This window comes from Kryptolebias marmoratus, linkage group LG5 (assembly GCF_001649575.2).
Source record: "Kryptolebias marmoratus isolate JLee-2015 linkage group LG5, ASM164957v2, whole genome shotgun sequence".
In the NCBI taxonomy this organism is placed as follows: Eukaryota; Metazoa; Chordata; class Actinopteri; order Cyprinodontiformes; family Rivulidae; genus Kryptolebias; species Kryptolebias marmoratus.
Window position 1 is genome coordinate 15,727,568 of NC_051434.1, and position 17,097 is coordinate 15,744,664.

A 17,097-nucleotide genomic window follows, 5' to 3' on the forward strand; every position below is an offset into this window, starting at 1 on the left:
AAATATTAAAGTATCAAATTATGATTTATAATAAATATCTCAAACAAATTTGTAGTGGCCATCTTGAATTGGACTGACTCAAAAGGTTTGTCAGTTGTCGATCTCCATCCAATGATGGCTGTCTGAGAGTTTTGTTTAAATCTGTTCAGAGATTTTTTTGCTAACAGTCTAACATACATTCACACTGACACAGGCAATAAACATGATTGAAACCTCTCAATTGTAGCTTGTTTTTATTATTTTTTTCACCATTTAAATGAAAAAATTAGAAGTACTTATAAACACAGCTTATATTAGGGATTTATTTATGAGATTGTTTAATGGCACAACATCAGACAAATATGTAAACACTGTGGAATGGACAGAATATCAGCTCAAGACCAGTGTTGTGTCAGGAGGCTCATAAATTCTCAAGCAGGTCGTCAAAGTTTCTGGTTAAAAGGTCAGTAGAACTAATGGTAACTCTCTCCACATCAATGTTTTACCTTAACTTTAGCTACAAAAGTCCACACATGAGTCCAGCATAAATTTTTCAACAAGCATGATGTTCTCCCTGAAATGTTTTTTGCTTTTATATATAAATATAGTCAAGAAAACTCTTTTTAAACTCTAAAAAGTTCGTACCTGTAAACTCACGCAGAGTGTGTGGACTGAGAGAAGAAAACATGGTCAAAAACAGTGAAAATGTGGTTTTCAATAGATTCACTTCAGACAAAGTTCAAAAGAAATCCCTTGCTTGCAGCTTTGTTTTTAATTTTTCCTCTCTGAATGGTATGAGTTAGTTTACAGTGCAAACATTCCTATCATTTTTTTTCTTCTTTTGGTTATTTATTTTTCACCTTCGTTGTGGGTAAATATGTTGGGGTTTTTTTAAAAGCAAAAAAGAAGCTACCAGGCAGTTTGGTGAAACTGCAAATCACTGAGCTTCCCTAACACAACCACACACAAGTGCAACAGATTGCACGTTGGCGCCTTCAAACAAATCAGCTTCCAGGAGATGTTGTCCCTGACAAATCAATTCACTCGACCTGTCCACACACCCTATACGTACCGCATCTCCTATGGAGAGGACTGATAAGATTTGAATTCCATCACTGCTTGCTTTTTGCCTCAGGCAGCACTGCCATGGTAAATTTTGCGGTGTTTTATCTTGTTAGCAAACTAACTGTATCTATAAGCAGTGCCAGAGGCATTGTCAGGATCTTGAAACATTGCAGGCTTGGCCCAGCTATGAAACTTTTAGACTTTCATGAGATACTTGCATAATTTTCAAGTTCTTCAAGGGGTAAGTTAATTAGGATGTGTTATAGCAGTCATTATCATAGACTGGTTTTTAACTTGGGAATTCATGCAAAACAAGTACAACCCGAGTCCTCAGTTTTCATCTTTTTATCATTAAGTTATAGGTTACAAGTTATAAGTAACCATTTGATAGTGAGCTATTTTTATAATGCTTATATTTTATTAAACTATCTGAAAGTTGTAAAAATGTTCAGTGCCTAATCTATGCAGATGATGTTATCCTACATGTTGCTGCAAAGACTCCACAACAGGTTATCGAATAGGTAAATTGGAGAATTTTACAAAAGATTTAAGACTTATTATTTGTTCCTGAATTGCACCAGATCTGTCTGAATGTGTTTTACAATTAGACGTAAAGTCTGTGATGGTTCTTCTGTTGTTACTGATGACAAAAAAAAAAAAAAAAGTGGATGAAAGCCCTGTGCTGACCTGACATCAGGCACGATGACTGTGTTCTGAGCTTCGGGCCTCGTTTTCTTAAGTCCCTCAGTGGATTCCCTCTTGCTGGAGGTCTTGGTCCTTCTGCTGTCTTGCTGAGTTCCCTTCTGTGTCTAACTCACAGCCACTCCCTGTGGGCTGCGAGCCTGCTTGGGGTTGCAGGGTCCCTCTGTGATTTGGGCCCCCTGCATTCTAGCGCTCATGAAGTTTGGGTAGTAGTCAGGGTGACACCTCCTTTTCTCTGCACCTCATCCACAAACAAGTCCTGGTCACAAAGCTGCACACACACAAACAAAGATTCGTACACAAAAAAGCATACACTAAGAAATGTTAGGGGTTACATTTATTGTGCTGACAGTGTTATCTCTTTGTTTTGTTTTTGTCTTGCTTTTCTTGTTGTCTCTGTCTCTCTGCCTGTCCACTCTGTTGCCTAAGTCCGATGTAGGCTGTCATGCCATAAATTCAATAAAATCAGCTACGGAGTATCTCAGACTCGACCTGTTGCGGAGTAAATCGAACCACCATTCTCTCTCCCTAAACTGTCAGGACAGGACAAGCAAAAAACAATAACATTTTAAAAAATCACTAAAAATTGAAAGTTTCATGAAAATCCATTCATAATTTTTTTGAATAATGTTGTACGCAGACAGAGAGACAAACAAACAGATGCTGCCGAAAACATAACCTTGTTGGCGGAGGTAATGAGTTCATTTCTGTAGTCCAGAAGTAGTTAGTAGATTGATCTTAAAAGCTGGGAGTGCAGGAGCTACAATAATAGGATCAAATTATAAATACTGTAAACCAACGAGGTACAAAACATCCCATGGACAATCCTCTCTCTTTATTTAGAGGTCCTTGGAGTTTGAATCATTTGCCAACCACAAGAAAATATTTAACTGGTTACAGTTTTATATATTTATGTAAATAATACTTTTCTTCTCCTTTATGTATTCATCTTTATCCCCTTTTTTATATAGTTTATATTATTATGAGCATGCATGTATGCATATTTAATATTTGCTCTGTTGTTAGTTTTACTGCTTGTTTTGTAGCCTTTTGTATTATTAGTTAAAAACTTACCAGGGACTGTGTCTGCAAATTAGTCATTGGATAGAAGGCCTTTGTTCAGGGAAATGGTTATCATTACTTAATATGAAACATTGCTTTGTGTACTGTCCCTGAATAACAATCTTGAATCGATCCAGCTGTATTACTTATTTTTAAAAGGTATCTGCTGCTTATCCCAAAACACAATGTAGAGTCATGGCAGGACAACAGCAGTATCCATTTTAAGGTCTACTGCTGGTGTGAGCAGTACAAAGCTAGTCTTTGGATTAATCATTTACAAAACCTTTTGTTTGGTATTATAAATGATGGCACTGCGATTTTAATAGTTATTTTTCTTTGTATGAGCAGCATAAATACATAAAGTTCAGGCTTTTTATTGTAAACATCAGTTTGATTAAACTAAATAAAATTAAATTGTCCATAATAATGACGTCAGAATACAGAGAAAGATTATGCTTAGTTTAGATAAAGACTGTCCCAAAACGTTTCATCTTTGATACCATTAACAGTTTCCTCTCAGTTATTAACAAGTTCAGCACAAGATCAAAGTTTAATGGTGACAAGATCCGGATAAAACGAAATAGATGCTGAAAAGATGGTAAGAATAACTGTACAAATCAGCTGTGTCGTCATAGTTTTGAATCCCAGTAGTAAGTTCTAAGATTTGCTCAATGGCTTTACAATCCAGTTTGGATAAACTTTACTTTGACTCTGATGGCCCTTCTGGTGGTGGGTTTATAACTAGCCATATTAGTCATTAGACAATCAATTTTTCTTGCTTTCTTAATCTCCCCAAGAATGCACAGAAGTGAAACAATAAGCACAGTGTGACAACATGGCATTGTGCATAGAAAGCACAACTATGACAGGCCTCACTAATGAAGAAAATAGTTAAAAGATTAAACATTTTCATAAATAATAACTAAATCACAGCATTCCACAGCCTACCAGCACTCCCTAAAGACAACACCATCACCACACCAATATAAAACGGCTCTACTCTTTTGTAAATGTAACGTTTTTGATTTTGTGCATGAGTAGTTGCTGATTAACTAGATCCTCAATGTTTATTCCTGTAAGTAGTTTGTATTTATTGGTCAGCAGTGAGTCAATCAGCAGAAAAAATGTGAGGCATTATGTAAGCAAATGTATCTCTAGCTTGTAGGTTTGAGGATGGTTAAAAATCATGTGTTGCACACGTATCAGCAGAGGAATGTGCTGACATGTGATTAAAGGCTGACCTGAATTTGAGCTAAATTATTGAAATGAACATACTGTTCATTAGGGAGCCTGCAGTGGAGACAAAGAGAGATGAAGAAAAGATGATTGATGGTTCAGCTGAAGGAACGTACGTGGCATTGCACAGCCATCTAGGGAACAACAGCGAACTGAGCATGCGTGAGTGTTTGTGGTCGCTAAATGTATTCCTTACTCCATTCATTCTCTTCCTGCTGTATTAAACAAGTGCCTTCTCCAACCAGTGCCTTTTTTTGTTTGTTAGATTCAAACAAATGGTCTCATGTCTTCAGTATGTGCTTGTCATGTCAACACTGCTGATGGCTCAGAGATTAAAAGGCCCTCCAGACAGCTATTCTTTCACACTTTGACTATTTTGGGAGACAAACTAATCCGTATAAATCTTATCAAAGACTTGGAAGAAACCCAACCATATGTGGAGGAGATTAGTGTAGAGTTTTTGGCCTTTTCTCAAAATTTTCTCTTCAGATAACAGGGGTCTTGGACATCGACGTGCCTCCTAACACAAACACACACCCTCCCCCCCCACACACACAATCAAATTTACCATTGTTTTCTTTGAAAGTGAAGGACGATAACAAAGTCCCTATCAATGAAGCATTGAACTGGGCCTCCCGAGATTGATTCCCAAGCTCAGAAACTTGCTCACTTATTTACAGAGACACAAAAGGTTTTTTAGCTTACCTCTGCTTCTAGCAGTTAGTACCTTGATGCACCGCACCGAGGCTCTGCCCACACTAACATTAATATTTTGTAAAACAAACCTTTTATCTGCTGGATTTTCACCTCTTATTTACATCCAAAAAGAGGTTTTGGTAAGACAAAATGCATTCACCAACAGTTAGCTCGTCTTCTCGGGCTGCAAATTTGGATTTTGCCTTCAAAAAAAAGAGGACAGGCATGTCAGGAAAAGTGTAATCCTGATTTTGACAATTGCTGCAAAATCTGACTGCCTGTTGATTTGGTGTGTATCTGTGTTCATGCAACATAGAGAAATTATGATGAAAATTACATTGCAGCATGCTTTGTGTATGCCCACTACTGATAATTTACTAAACAGCCTTTTTTTCTGCATTCGCCAAGATTTGTTGTGACTCTATCACTATTACATTTTTGCTCATGTTCTAAAATAATATAATGTTCAAAAATCTGGAAAATCACTTGCCATTCTCAGGATCTTTATTATGACTATATCATTGATGTTGTTCCCACCTATTGACCTACTGTATTTCAGCATTTTGAAAATGTTTACCTTTTGGCCAGCATTTTTTAAAAATATAAAGGGAAAAGTATCAACTTAAAAGGTAGTGTAATAGTGTAGTTGGGACCTAAGAGGCTGGTGTTGTTTTGTTTTCCTAATGCACATTGCTCCTTTTTTAAATTGAGATAAAATAAAAAGCAAACAAAAAAAAAATTGTCTTTTATGTGAAAAGACAAATAAAAAAAGAAAGAAAGAAAGGTGTATACACAGAGCTACAGACGGTTTAAAATGAGATACAAAGAAAAAGAAGGGTCTAAGAAGTAGATTAGGGGTGTTCAGATTTGATTTCTATGGCAGATATAATGATGGTTAGTTTTCTATTCATCTTCTTAGCGCAGTGGGAGCGCAGTAGGCAAATCGGGTTTTAGGATCTGGCCAGTGGGCAATGAGGAGGGCTATTAAAGGATCATTACCATCTCCTGCCATTACGAAGCTGTTGCTCCGGAGGAATTACCTTGGTAATGAGACCAACCTGAAACTGACTGCTAGCGGCAAGCCTGACATATATTACATGAGAACACTATGACACACACCCACACACCCACACACATACACACATATTCATGGATTGATAACGCTTGCTGTTAGTTTCTCACACATCAGAGGGAGCTCATGTGCGTGCACTCAGACACCCACATTTATGACAATCCGCTTAAGCCGGTGTGTGGGAGTCCAATTAATCCTTTTGACAGTTACTTGTTTGTGAGCTTGACATTACCAGGATGTCACATGTTTTCTTTCATTTCATTTACCCTCTCTTACTACTCCGTCAGTGTGTACGCCGAGGCTTTTTACACACAAAATGTTCTCTGACTCTGTGCCTTATGCGGGCACTCTGGAGTCAACGACCTGTGTGCAGCCATTAACCCATAAAGCCATCCGAGAAACACACAATTTGTGACAGTGGGAAAATCTTTTTCCTGTTTTCTGATCTTCTGTGTATTAGAGGATAAAGCGAAATAATTGAAGCAGTTCAGTTTAAATAACCATAAATGTTCATGCAATTAACTGTCTGATGCAAACATGATGTGACAGTTTACAACAGAGCCCTCATTTTAACCAAAGTTTGACACTTACACCTAGTGACAATTTAGAACTGGCAATTAACCTAACACGCTTGATTTTGAACTATGGAAGAAAACTGGATATTCAGAGAAAGCCTCACAGGCGTGTGAAGAACATGCAAACGCCACACAGAAAGGCCCCAGCAGCGTACAAACCCTTCTTGCCGTGGAACAAGAGCTCTATCCACTCCATTGCCATGCTGCACCTTACTAGAAAAAAAAAAGATTATCAACACATCCACTGAAACAACCCCTAGCTTTGCTCTAGCATGATATATTATGACATAATCCCCTGCTGTTTATCTGAAAATTGAGTGTGGTCTGAACAATCATTATCCAAGAAATATTCAAAGCAAATAAAAATGATAAATTAAAGTTAATAAATTTAGTTTTAGTTCATTTTAATAATACACTAAGAATTAATCTTCACTGAGAGAAGATACATTCTATATACTGTGGGAAAGGATTTACAAAGCAGCTTAATGTTGCCATGAAGACTGGTCCCAACTTGAATCCATTATCTTTAGACTGCAGTGGTTTTTATTTAAGAATAACAAAAATAACAAATAAAAACAGGATATTTAGTTTGTGGCATTTTAAGGCTGGATTGTGATTGGAGTAGCAATTATATCCCACCACTTTACTTAAAACACGCTTTATATTACAAAGAATAACAAAGTGACGCAGGGCAGGAATCTGTGTTACATCAATAGGACATGACACTTTAAAGGCACCAGCATTGCAAGCAATTCTGCACTTCTAAATGATTTTGTGTTTGCAACCATAAAATAAATGCTAAAATCCAAGCTTACAATGTATATGAAGGTGCACACACACACGCACATATACACCCACACACTCATACACATTCATCCTCTGTTATTTACAGTACCCTTCCAAGGGCAGAGCCCATTCCAGCTTTACAGTGGACCTAAAGACACACTCTGGGCAGCATTGGCTTCAGCCAAAAAGACTTTATAGCGTCATAAAAAGAGTTATACCCCATCTCACCAACATAATACGTCCTGGAGAGTTACCAAGAGGACAACTTGAAGTCAGGCTTGCTTTCAGAGCAGAGGCAAGCCATCCCCATCCCCAGAGAATATCAGGTGAAGATGGTAATGTAATGATTCACAATAATTATGTTGGTCACAACAAATCCCCAGCATTGACTTAGGTGTTATATTTCTTCTTGGGGGGACTGTTATCATGTTCTTTCTTTGTTAGAGAAATTCTGCAAGGTCCTCCATGTGTCCTCCATGTAAAGTTTGGCAAAGACACAGGAGAGAGTCTTGAGGACATGGAAAACAGCAGGAAAACCCATTTGACGAGGACTAAAAGAACTCAATGCATTTTAGGAAACTTCCTTGCGAAGGATATTTGGAATTTGGTGCCAACACTCACAATGGCTGCTTCATTGTTTGTCTTGTGTTTCTTTGGTCTGTCCCTGCAATGGACTAGTGAATTGTCCATGGTGTGCCCAGTGGCTGACCCGGCAGGAATAAAGGTAAGTTATGGCTGTGGGACTCACTGGTGGTGACTCAAAATAAACAAATTTTCCATTGGCGTCTCATTGATTTCTGAGAGTTTGCGATCAGCGAGCTGTGGCCACATTTTGAGGGGCTAATTTTAAAAAGTCACCACCTATTTTGGTGTGCACAGCTTGCAAAATTGCATTCTAGATCATGTGGATCATTTTGTTGCCCATGGCATGAATTTTAGACATAGATGTTCAGGATTGTAGACTTGAATGTCACAATATCAGGTGCAGGTGTCAAAATACATTCTTGGCAGTGCAGACTTTACAAAAACAAAACTGAGAAGTAATTGAGATGGGTTTCAGATGACCACAAGAACTATGTGACTACTGTGACAGAAAATGTGTTGTGGACATTTACTGAATATGTTCATAATTCAAGCAACAAGGCTGCAATTCTTTGCAACTCATGCGAGAAAATTGAAAAACCCTCTGCAAATGCTGTTCACCAATCTGTGGCCAGCAGTCACAGCTCAGTTAGATGCTACTTTAAGTAGATCTACAAAATGAGTGATGAGTGAGTGAGTGTTTGAACCAACCACAGCTCTGTGATTCAGTCTTTCATCAGCTGTGGAGGACAGTCGGGCCTTCAACCTGTGGGATAGTGTCACTCTGCATTTTAACATGAAACTGTTTGAACCTGCTCTGCAGTTCCCCCAAGATTTCACCCACCACACACACCTACACACACACACATATTTTGTGCATGTTGATGATGTTTGTCTTTGCTGTTACCCTCATGTTTCTACACCACATTTGTTCTTCTGAGCACCAGGTGTTTTTTTTATCCCAAGTATAATCTATGGTTTTCTTTGTTGTTGTTTGTTTTATGCTTTGTTTCCTTCACTGCATGAAGTTGTTTAGCATAGGTAAGAATATGTCAGATGTCTATCTATGTTTGAAGGTTTTACAAGATGGATTAAAAGGAATATCCATGTACAGAATCAGAATCATATTATTCTAAATGTAGATGTCTACTCAGTGAACCCGTAGGAACAGAGCAACAACTAATGATTATTTTCATGGCTATTTAATCTAATTGGTCTTTTGGGATAAATTATTTAAATAATAAGGGCACAGTAGCTTAAGTAATGTCTTTACTTTGTCTTCTGTCTCTGCCAGCCAGCCCAAGTTTAGGCTTAAATTGCATATTCACAAAAAGAAAAAAAATAGCAAATCTGTAAAACTGTTTGTAATTATCATTTTACACTTTCCTTGTCAAATTACATTTATCAAAATTTAAGGTAATTATCATTAATATCCCTCCACAGGCTTTGACATTAAGTTTCCCAGAATTGTTTGTACCTGCGGTGCAGCTTTGTGATGTTAAATGCACAATAGGACCTTGTCTAGTCAAGATGCAAAACAAAAAAAAAAGGAAAAATAAAATAATAATCACTCAGTGGTGATTTTACTGTCTGACCTGGATTTTGCATATCTTACATAATACTCATTTTCTCTCTTTCTCAGCGCCTGTCTGCCTGCCTAGTTCTGCCTTGCTGAGATACACATAGACTAAGGCAGAGATTTACATACAGAAAGAGAGCAGGATGGAGGGAGGTTCAGTGTTTCTCAGAGGCAGACAAAGACAGAGATCACCAGTGTCAGCGTGAACCCAGACATTCAGTCTGAGAGGCGATAATCTCGAAGGAGCACAGAAGTGTGTTTTAATGTGTGAACGAGTAAAACAGCGTGTGTGCAGTCTACTCTGTAGTTAAACAATTATGTGAGAAGATGCGCCAGCTGCGTGTTGGTCAACTTCAAACTGCCCGTGAGACAAGCAGGTCAAAGCTCGAGGCCTGTGTGTTTGCATGCATGCTCCTGTTGGTATGAATGATCCTGGCAGAGGCAGTGTTCTGTGAGCGGCATGTGAACAACCTGTGAATCAGGTGACGACGCTGCGCAGAGAGGGGATGTTCTGTGCAGCCACGGAGTCACATCACATTGTGATTTCTTTGAGATGCGGTCGCACACCAAGCGAGAGAGCAAGAAAAAGAAAAAGTAAAAAAACTCTGAAAGATAGCCTAATCCACCAACACTTTCCTCCAACTTTTCCAGGAATAATATTTAAAGTTTCTAAGCCTCCTGCTCTGGAACGCACTGCTGGTATGGATCTAGGCAGGGGAACGGATTTCTGCAGTGCTTATGAAACCAAGTGAACATGACCGGCTTATTCATCTCCAAATGCCCTCGAGAGTGTGGCTGGCAGATGCTTGCTATACTGAAAACACGAGTCACCTGCCTTGTTTGGAGATGTCCTTGTGAATATCCCAGCTCTTGCTTTTTATCTCTTTCGTGCCCTCACAAGAGTGGAGCAGGTGCTGTGTACCGCTCAAACAAGCGAAAGGGCTGTGGTGCACTGAGGTGTGCATTGTTTGCTCTCTCTCTCCTTCTTTCCCTCTCTCTTTCTGCATGCCTTTCAGACATGCAGATAGTGACTACCCCTTGATGTCAGGGAAAGCAAAAGGTTGTTTGTGACATAAGCTCCACCATCCTGGGCTCTTTAGGCCAAGCCTCAACCTTCTTTGCTTGACTGGGTGGCTGCAATGTTAGTTAACGGCAGATGTTTTCTTTGCATCTATGCAGAATGGTAACACCTAATTGAGTTGAGCGTAATTAAGTGTATTGTGGATCCATTTTCAAAACACAACAGGTTATTAAAGTGGCTTTTTCCCCCTTCATTTGTGTCCTCTAAATGTTCTTGTAATCTTTGTTTTCATGGAAATTGAGTGCTATTATCTTAAACCCTCTAATTCCAAGGGCCCTTCAGAGTAATCTGATAAAACTGAATCAAACATTCACAAGCACACCTACTTACAAACATTTGATCTAACCCGCTTTTGTTTTTCACATTAGATCTGCTTGAATGAAAAATGCTGTACAAGATAAGGAAGCCTTTTTAGGCTATAGTTGCTCCTCACTAAGTGACTATCTTCTTTGGGCAAGTGTGAACAGTGCCATCTAGTGAGATGTATGTATATGCATGGCATTTAAAAAGAAATCACAGCCTTTATTAATTGATTCCCTAAACAGTACAGGTGAGCAATTAAATAAGTACACACCTGAAAGGTTGTCCCTATTATAATGTTTCAGATCCTCAAAGACAAGACAAAGGGATAAATAAAAACTCATCAACCTCATTTGAACTCAGCCACAATCACTTTGGAAGTGCATTCTGCCCTGGAGCAAACCATCCCTGTGAGACTGAATGCAGACATTATGTTGACAATGTCTGTTTTTTCTAACCTAGTTATCTTGCTGACCCAGACTACCCACACTTTTACCTTGTCAAGACCTCATTAGGAAGTTTTGGTCAGACTGCTAATCTAATATGCTCAAGATTTTTTACCTTCTCCCCTGATCCCTAAATGAGGTCCTAAAGTAACAAACATATTAGTGGTAAAGTTGAAGTCAACAGTAAATAAAGACAAATGGGAAAGAAACACAAACACCTCAGCCTACACTAAAGGGCTTTGATCGCCACCATGAAAAGCAGATGATCATGTAATTGTGAGTGTCTGTGTTTATTTGTCTGTCTGCTCACAAAATATCTCATGGACCACTGAACAGATTGAAATGAAATTCTCAGAAAAAAATCATTGGATGTACATGGACAACTGATTAACTTTTGGAGTCAACCTGAATAAGGATGGCAACCACAGCTACAATATTTGAACATAGCAAACACAAAAACAGCAATAATTTATTGAAGTATACAGATGCTAAGACAACATTTAGTCTGGTAGTTGCTGAGAGTCATTCGCAACACATACTCCAAGTGCTAACAGATCATATGAGATCTATGTTTAAAGCTTTGACATGCAAGGTGGCAGGTGATATGCACTGCTCTAAGCAATGCTGCTTATATTTAAACAGAAATTGATATAACACATGGACAATATGACAAAACAGCTCTTTAATTTGAACATCATAGTGCTTGTAAAAACATTTTTATTTTCCCAGGCTTTTATCTCTTGGTTTTGTTGTGTTTCTTTTGGTGGTTTTTGTGTTTATTATTATTATTATTGTACAGCACTTTGTGATTTTATGTCTGTGAAAAGCGCTTTATAAATAAACTTTACTCACTTTACTTACTTGTATCAAAAAAGCTAATTTGCAGAACCCATCTTTGCAAGGACTTTCAAAAAACTGAGAAATTAATGAAAAACTAAATAGATGAAACAAGCACTCCATGAAGAAGTCATCTTGCATACCAAAGTTTGAAACAAAGAGCTTGCACAGTCTGTTAGTGCTTAGAGTTTGTGCCATTATCAGGACACACGTCTGCAAAGTTGTGTGTGAAGCTAAAATAGACAGGGCCTAAAATAGTGCCCTGTGGGATTCCTTTTTCCACTGTGTGACAACATTACTTAATGTAGTCAACTAGTGCACACTATTTATCCCCCTATAGGTATGACTCAAATCACAATAATGGTCTCTTAAATAAATTATATATTGGGAGTTTTAAAATTAAGGTATTGCAATTTACTATAGTGATTGTCATTTTTAAATATAGGAACACAGCACCAACTATATTTTCTTTATCAAGCAGTTTGATGGTTTCTTTGAAGAAAAAGGTTGCAGATTTCATCAATACTTGCCCTGAAACACCCTTCTTCAGAACATAACTGGGAGATGACAATGAAGTCTGCAATTATTAATCTCATTGGTATTTTCAAATTCATTTATTTATTTTCTTTGAAAGCATTTTTTTTTTTTCAGTTATGTGGGAATTGTTCAGTTTTACTAGAAACGTTGCATTGAGTAAGTGGTTGGACTAGATGGACTGTATTTCTTTTTGAATGCATTTAAGGTACAAACATCTACAAAATGGGTGGTGTTTAAATTGTCAATAACTTTCAACACTGTTGATTTGTCAAATTCGCTGGACTCAAAGGTGTTGATGTTACATTTATCAAATAGATTTATAAAGCACACATTAGACTAGCAGATAAAGACAGACAAGATGTGAAGTTGTTCATTAAAAGTTCTTGTTTAAGTGGTTTGGTGTTGAATAGCTGGAGGAAGAATAAGTGAATAAAGTGATCAGAGTGTGACCCAGGGTCAAGGATGGATATTTGTGGTGTGCCAGTCTGGGCGTGGATAATGGCTAATTAAAGTTCAAGCACCATTTAACGTGTGCTCCCATTTGACTTAATTTATGACTTCCATTTATATTTTGTCTTTTGGGGATACTTAAGAAAATTCTTCAATAATTAAAATGTCAAATTGGAAACCCATTACAATATTTAAGAACTTACACATCCCAAACATGATTGATTGCTGGATCGTAACTGTAGAAGAGTACAATATCCTTATTAACTCAACGTAATGAAGGAAAGATGTTGGCATGTTGTTAGTATACCATCCATCCATCCACTGGTTTCCCCTTGTCCTCAGTTGTGTTACGGAGGGAACTCAGATATAAATTTCTTCAACCACACTCCCCCTCCTGAGAGATCCCAAGACATTCCCAGACCAGACAAGGTATAGTTGTATAATCCTTCCAGTGATTTGAAGATCTATCCCAGCAGGACATGCCAAAAAACTCTTGAGGGAGGCCCAGGAGACATCCAATGCCCAAACCACCTCAACTGACTCCTTTCAATGTGGAGAAGTCATGGGTCTACTATGAGCTCCTCACCCTATCTTTAAAGCTGAACCTGACCATCCTATGAAGGAACCCATCTCAGTTGCTTGTATCCAGGATCTCATTTCTTTGGTCATTATAAAGATCTCATAATCATAGGTGAGGATCAGAATGTAGATAAACCAGAAAAGTGAGTGCCTTACCTGTCAGCTCAGCTCCTTCTTTACCACGAGAGACCAGAACAACACCCTCATTACTGCAGATGAAGCCCAATCTAATGGTCCATCTCCCGCTCTGTATTACCATAAATTGTAAACAAGACGTCCAGAAACTTAAACCCCTCCACTTGAGAGAAACACTCAAATAGGAGCATCACAACTTTTTATGATTGGAATTCCATTTTAAGCTTTTAGTTTATTTATGATCTAAATGGTACCCACAAGATTTAATTTCTACAAAAAAAGAACAATAATTATTAGTGAGATAATCTTTGATTTTTATTTCTGACATGACTCCAGTTCGAGATGGATTTTGCAAAAGCTTCATGTGGGGCTTTGAAAATGGTATGGTGATAAATATTAAATGAAGAAAAAAAGGCAGTTTAGAAATTCACTTCTTCATTAAGAAATCTTCTTCTTCTCATAGTTATTGCTGAATGGCTACTGTGTAAAAATCATTTTGAACTGAAAAAAAAAGTTATACAGCAAAGCAAAAACGTTAAAGCATTCACTGAAAGAAAAACAGTTTGCAGGGTCAATTTACTTGAACACTCAAAAAAAGGAGGAAGGCCTTGGTTTCACACAAAGCACACTTAGGAGACAACCACTGCAAATGATTTCTGACAGGAAGTGATAAAAACCACTGTGCTATTCTCCACTTGTGTGGTAATGTGTGCATGCTGTTATGTATTTAGGTTTTGCCCTTAAAGGACCAAACTGGCCTCTGCTCACAAGTCTGATGTCCCCAGTCAAGCTGGCAGCAGTGATATGACTAATGTCCCCTATCACAGATCGGCAGACAGTCGAAAAACCGCTTGTAAAATAAAATCCATTTGACAAGTTCACAAAGAAGATCAGTTATAAGTCCATGTTTGGGTCAAAGCAGTGACACAAATGTTGCTGGGTGGGACATGGTAGCCAGGGCAGTGTTTGCTTTGATTCTCAGTATTGGCTGTTTATTCCCCTCAACAGCTACCACTGATTGCATGACAAATTATTTAATAACACGAAGAGCATGTCATGCTGGTCCGCGACCGTATATAGAGCTGAGCTACTTAACCATCTGCTGAAAAACACAATTACTCTTTTAGTTCAGGCTGATGTGGCAGGAAATGAAGGGAGGGGCCATCATCTTTGCCCCTACAAACCATCGTCTTGCCCTGCTAGACGAGGCTGGTATTAAAGTGTGGTGATATTACAGACGGGGGATGTGATTAGGTCTCAATCGACTGTAATTCACTCATCATCCCTGTCTTTTGTACGCAGCTGCTGTGCTCCGGTGAACCCAGACACTGAATGACGACATCAGCTCCTCTGCTGACAGCGTCTGACCCGGCTCACGGACAGTGATGTTTCTTAATTATTGAGACAATGGAGTGGGGAGTGAAACAAGCTAATGGGGAAAATACTACCCAGCCAGGTTAATTTGGGGTTCATTGAATTACCGTGTAAATTAGCGTGATGCCATTAATTACAACAGGTTGTTAATGAAGGAACGGAAACTTCGAGGAGAGAGGGAGCCTTCTGCAGCACCAGCAGAATTTACCTCCTTCTGGATGATTAAATAAAAGCTCAGGCCACAAATTACAAAGCCCTTTGTATTCTGAACACATGGGCTATTCTCTGGGCTGTAAAAATGGGAATGACCTGCACATGGCCTGAAGGAGAAGAGAGGAAAAGGACAGAAATCTGCTTTAGAAACCCGAAAACATGCACAGACGAGCAGGCGCAGGGAGGGACAGTAAGTTTGCACACAAACGGAACTGAATTGGAGGACAATCGTAGGGCAGATTTTATTGGAAGGAATTTGAAACAGAAGGTAAGGCCAGCCGAGGCACGGAGCGAGATAAGCGAAAGAGCATAGAGAGCAGCGGTGGGTGGGTGAGTGGGTGGGGGAGGGGGCTCGGTGGCTGGGTGGTTGCAGGGGTGAGACAAATTTCACTGCACCCCATTTCTCTCTGACATCCTTCAGCCCATCTCCTGAGCCCATCCATCTCGGATGATGAATAGCATCCTGATTTGCATACCAAAAATGCTTTCCGATACGGGCCCTCCGAGTCATTTTGAGAGATTAGAAAATATCGACAATTATTGACGAAGCCCAAAAGCGTCTGCAACATCCCATCTGGAATATTGCCTATACCGTTTTATTTTCCTATTTTCTTTCTTCTTATGAGGATACGTTATTGACTGAAAACCTGATTGCTGCTTGCTGAGGCTTATGAGCAGAGTTGGGGAGGTGTGCTGTGTTGACTTGTTATAGAAGTGGCTGTTTGTGTGCTTTGCATAGGTTATGTTATTGCTTGTTTGTGCACATTTCCCAATGACACAGAATTTAATTAAGATAATCATCACTGTGGTACCCTGCATGGCTCAGCAGTGGGGTCTGTGCCGATTGAGGCCAGGTCTATACAAACCCCGTGATCTGTTATTCTGCTCATGGGCAAACGTTGTGATTGCGATAATAAATACATGAAAATAAAAGAGGGGACAGGAATAGAATGGAGCGCGCAAGAATTAAAAGGCTGTAGAACAATTGTTGAGATATTAAGGCGCATCATCAAGCCAGTACTCACGGAGAGAAGGGCAGGAAATGAATGCCATTAATTGAATAAGACAGACAATATGAGGTAGGTCAGTTATTTTAAAAAAAACGTTACAAAGTGAAATAATGGTAGCAGGAACAAACAGAAAAAAATACTTTCTTTGTTGATAAATAACTTGGAAAAACTAATTTTCGGTGCAGGCAAGAGGTCCTAAAAAGGTCACCCCTGCATATAATGTGGTGCCTTTGAGTAAAATTAGCACAGAGTGGATTCATACATTTTCAGTAATATTCTTCCTGGCTTTAAAGTCACTTTAAACTCATCTCTGTGAGCCCCAATATCTTGTTAAGAGGTAGAGAATCTCCTTACTACGACACCAGAACAATATCTGGTCCCCAGCTAATTAAGTTCCTTGTGTCTCAGCTATTTGTTGTTGCCTAATGAGAGCTATCAGCACCCCGGCGGTGTCTTATACTGTAATTAATGGGCAACGGGAAGATGAGGAGGTGGAGAATGAAGTGCAGGGGGGGAAAAAAGGTAAAATGGAAACTCGTCCCGTCCACTGACCTGTCGCCTGCCCCCCTCCTCCTTTTCCGCTCGTTCTCTCTTTCTCTGCCTTTGTATTCCTCTCTTGACTTGCTGCTCCTTTTCCAGTAGGCTGTTTGACAAGCTGCCAGTTCTAATGCCCTCAGTGCAATGTCCCTTGTCAACTCCCATAAACTCCTATATCTATCAGAGCTTCCTCTTAACAAAAAAGCAGCTTCCATTATCAAAGTGATTAAAAATGATCTTTAATTTCAGGGACAGTCAAGGGTA

The 17,097-nt window shown here is 38.9% G+C and overlaps 1 long non-coding RNA gene across 1 annotated transcript in view; it reads right to left on the minus strand.

Moving 5' to 3' along the window:
• Positions 1-293: 293 nt before the first annotated feature.
• Positions 294-17,097, minus strand: part of LOC119617046 — a 75,678-nt gene continuing 58,874 nt past the window's right edge. Inside the window, exon 3 of the long non-coding RNA XR_005233211.1 lies at positions 294-2,017. This is a non-coding gene — a long non-coding RNA (uncharacterized LOC119617046). The remainder of the gene's footprint in view (positions 2,018-17,097) is intronic.